We start from the raw sequence: 4,453 nt of genomic DNA on the forward strand, positions 1-4,453 counted from the left end.
CCCGTCTCACAGATAAAGATTCATGAGACCGTCTCACAAGAGACCTACTCAAAAATCTAAACATCATTTAACTTTTGTCAGATTTTAATTATGAAACTAAAAAAAGAACTTTTAGCACTTTTGGTTAGATCACCATATCTTATCTACTTGCACTTAATCCCGCTTAATATTTCTTAAGAAAATTTTGACAAAATGCAAAATTTCCATTGCACTAGTTGCTTCATCCCTCGTGTCCTGTGTGAGGGCCCGTGCTCTTAATTAATATTTAATTACCAAACAACAAGGATTAAATGGTGTAAACAGCGAAAACGAGTTTAAAAACGTTCATTAGGGCCTACAGAAATTTCGGCATGACCTACCCGTAAGTAGGACATCCCAAAAGTCTCAAAACACAACAACAATAATATACGCTCGAAAATAACATCAAGTTCACAATCAACCACACAAACATCCTACAGCCGCACTGGCCAGGACTAGACACGACATACCACAATTAAAATCCCAAACAACATAAAAAATATCACCATACAGCTACACAGTGCATCTCCTTGGCAAATGTATCAAACCAGCATAATATATATAAATATCTGGGAACTCTGACACAAACCGACTGACTACTGGGTACCACTCGCTGACGCTCCACCAGACGCGTCAAATCCCCTGGAATGACCTGCTATGGCATCAAAAACAACCACAACATAAAAAGAAAACAGGGGTCGGACCCCAGTACGACAAACCAGTAAAATCACGACGTATATAAAAGACATGTAATAATACCAAGTAAATGCAATGATATGCGATGCATGAATGGTAACAATGGAATAACGGATACCAAATGGAGTCCAAACGAATAGCATCATCAACAGTAACAGTGGCCACCCGTGCCAGGAATGCAGCATCAAATCGCCGCTCGTCCATGCACGTAGCATCGGGAATGCGAGTAGCTAAGTCGCTCGTCCCTAGCTGTCATCTGGGAATGTGGCTAATCCTAACCCACTCGTCCCTCTGATGACTCAATATATCTCAACAGAATCAACATAAATCGCCGTCGAAGGAGTCAAGGCTCAATATGTTATGTCAATATAATTTATGCATGAATGCATCAGAATAAACATTCAAAGCACGTAATAGCAACCAACATTCACCGAATATTCTTACACGCCAATATAAGCGTCATAATAATATAGGTTTGAGCGTACCTCAATTACAACTTACAATACCACGGTAAATTCTTAAGGACTTTCTGATGAACTCGTCCAACGATAAAACCTACAATATACATTCGCTATACACTTCAATACAATGCATTCCAAACGACTAAACCAAAATAAATCGGCTCGGTTAAAATTCGAAATCCGGGCAGCCTATATAAACCTTATACAATCTGAATTCAAGCTTAATACCTCAATAAACGAAACTAGAATGCACAACGGTAATTTCGCAAAGATGGCTCGCCGGAAAATGTCGCCGCAAACACTGTTCACGATCTGAAAAACGAGCTGGAAATTAGGGAAAAAGCTTACGGCTACACTTTTATAAACTAATCCACCAAGAACAACCAGAAATTCGAAGCCAAAAGCTTACCTAAACCCGAATCGAAGCTCACACAAACTGTTGCTGGAAAAACAAGACCGATCAAGCTTGCAACCTTCCGATTCAAGGCAAGAAAGAAGCTAATAGAATGGAGGAAGAAAGTTTGCTAAGCTGCTGCACTATTCTCCGACCACCGGTGGCGCTGCGCGACTGAAGCAGAAAATGGAGAGAAGCGATGGGCAAGGCTGGCGAAGAGCTTGTTGGAATTGAACGATCTGATTTCTATCAAATGGGTTTGGGTATTTAAAATTAAATGGTAATGGGCTGGGCGTAGTTTAGGTATTGGGCCTCACATTCTCCCCCACTAATGAAAGATTTCGTCCTCGAAATCTAACAAACACAACACTGATATCCACAACATTACGTCTGATAATACATAGGAAATTCAGAATACATCGCGTAATTCATTACATTCTCAAACAAATGAGGCCATTCTTGTCGCATCTTTGCCTCTAATTTCCATGTTGATTCTTCTCTTCCATGCCTACTCCATTGTACCAAAACTAGTGGAATCGTCTTGCTCCTGAGCTCTCTTTCCTTGCTGTCCAAAATTTGCACTGGATGTTCAACATAGCTAAGAGAACTGTCTAACTCCACATCCTCGACAGTCAAGATATGAGACGGATCTGGCTCATACTTCCGCAACATAGATACATGAAACATATTATGTATCAAAGACAAACTCTGCGGCAAATCCAAACTATAAGCCAATGTGCCAATCCTCTCAACAATCATATACGGACCAATATAACGCGGAGCTAACTTCCCTTTATGTCGAAATCTCATAGTACCCCGAAATGGTGATACTTTCAAGAAAACATAATCGCCCACTTGGAACTCTAAAGGTCTACGCCTTTTATTAGCATAACTGGCTTGACGATCCTGGGCTGCTTTCATCCTTTTTCTGATCAATTCAACTTTATCTTTCATCTCTTGAATAAATTCTGGTTTTGACATCTGTCTCTCTCCTACATCTTCCCAACATATCGGCGATCTGCACTTTCTTCCATACAAAGCTTCAAATGGTGTCATACCGATTGTTGCCTGAAAACTATTATTGTAAGAGAATTCAACCAAAGATAATGATTCTTGCCAACCACCTTTGAAATCCATCACTACTGCTCGTAACATATCCTCTAGAGTCTGGATGGTTCTTTCTGACTGACCATCTGTCTGTGGGTGATAGGCGGTGCTCATAGCCAACTTTGAACCCAAAGCCGATTGCAAACTTTCCCAAAATTTCGAAGCAAACCTTGGATCACGATCAAATACTATGGTTACTGGCACACCATGCAATCTCACTATATGATCAATGTACAGTTTCGCCATTTTCATATAAGTACAAGTACGATCATATGGAATAAAATGAGCGGATTTAGACAATCTGTCAACAATCACCCAAATCGCATCACAACCACGATTAGAACGAGGTAGATGTGTCACAAAATCCATAGCAATATGCTCCCAGTTCCACTGCGGCACTTCAAGACTATGTAACATTCCACCAGGTCTCATTCTCTCGGCTTTAACCTGTTGACACGTTAAACATTTAGCCACAAAATGAGAAATATCTTTCTTCATACCTTCCCACCAGTAATGAGCTCTTAAGGTATGATACATCTTTCGAATTCCTGGATGAATACTGTGTCGACTACAATGTGCTTCCCGTAGTATAGCTTCTTTCAGATCTAACAAATTAGGAACCACAAGTCTACCATTAAAGCGCAGACTACCATCTGAGGCAACACTAAACTTTTCTGTCTGACCTGTTCGAGACAATTCTTTTAATCTATGAATGTGCGGATCGGTCTTCTGTGCTGCTTTGATTCTGGACAAAATCTGTGGCTCAACTTGAATAGATGATACTACAAAGTAGTCTCCACTGATCTGATAAGTCCATCCTGAAGTTCCCAAGTGCTCGTGAACTTTAGAGATAATCAAAGATGTCAGCATAGCATTCTGAACTTTCCTGCTGAGGGCATCTGCAACAAGATTCATTCGACCCGGTTGATACTGAATCTCACGATCAAAGTCTTTAAGCAATTCCATCCATCGACGCTGTCTCATATTCAAGTCCGGCTGTGAGAAAAGATATTTAAGACTTTTGTGATCTGAATAAATTACAAACTGCTCACCATACAGAAAATGACGCCATAACTTCAATGCAAACACAATCGCAGCCAACTCTAAGTCATGAATTGGATATCGGGTCTCATGCGGTTTCAACTGACGAGAAGCATATGCAATCACTCGCCCATTTTGCATTAAAACACAACCAAGTACATTTAGAGATGCATCTGAACAAACAACATATCCACCTGAGCCTGATGGCAAAGCTAGTACTGGAGCTGTTGTCAACTTTTCCTTCAAAGTCTGAAAACTTGACCCACATTCATTAGTCCACACAAAACGTCGATCTTTTTGCGTTAATTGGGTCATAGGTCTTGCTATAATAGAAAATCCTTCGATAAAACGCCTATACTATCCTGCCAATCCCAAGAAACTGCGAATATCGGAAATATTCGTCGGTGTTGGCCAATTGAGAACAGCTTCCACTTTACTGAGATCTACTGATACTCCTTGAGCTGATATAACATGACCCAGAAATACTACTCTGTCCAACCAGAATTCACATTTAGAAAATTTTGCATACAATTGCGCTGCTCTGAGTGTCTGGAGGACTAACCTTAAATGTTCTCGATGCTCCTTCTTTGTTTTTGAATAAACCAGAATCTCATCTATGAAGACAATAACAAATCTGTCTATAAATTCTCGAAAAACGTGATTCATCAAATCCATAAAAACCGCTGGTGCATTAGTCAATCCAAAAGGCATAACTAGAAATTCATAATGTCCATAA

General features: G+C 40.1%; 1 long non-coding RNA gene across 1 annotated transcript; it reads right to left on the bottom strand.

Moving 5' to 3' along the window:
• Positions 1–418: 418 nt before the first annotated feature.
• LOC140982452 (uncharacterized) lies at positions 419–1,707 on the bottom strand. The gene is made up of 3 exons (XR_012176286.1): positions 1,404–1,707; positions 1,200–1,269; positions 419–670 (listed from the first exon to the last, which is right to left on the bottom strand). It is a non-coding gene; the product is annotated as an uncharacterized lncRNA (long non-coding RNA).
• Positions 1,708–4,453: the final 2,746 nt, after the last annotated feature.

Source organism: Primulina huaijiensis, chromosome 1, assembly GCF_012295235.1.
Source record: "Primulina huaijiensis isolate GDHJ02 chromosome 1, ASM1229523v2, whole genome shotgun sequence".
Taxonomy (NCBI): Eukaryota; Viridiplantae; Streptophyta; class Magnoliopsida; order Lamiales; family Gesneriaceae; genus Primulina; species Primulina huaijiensis.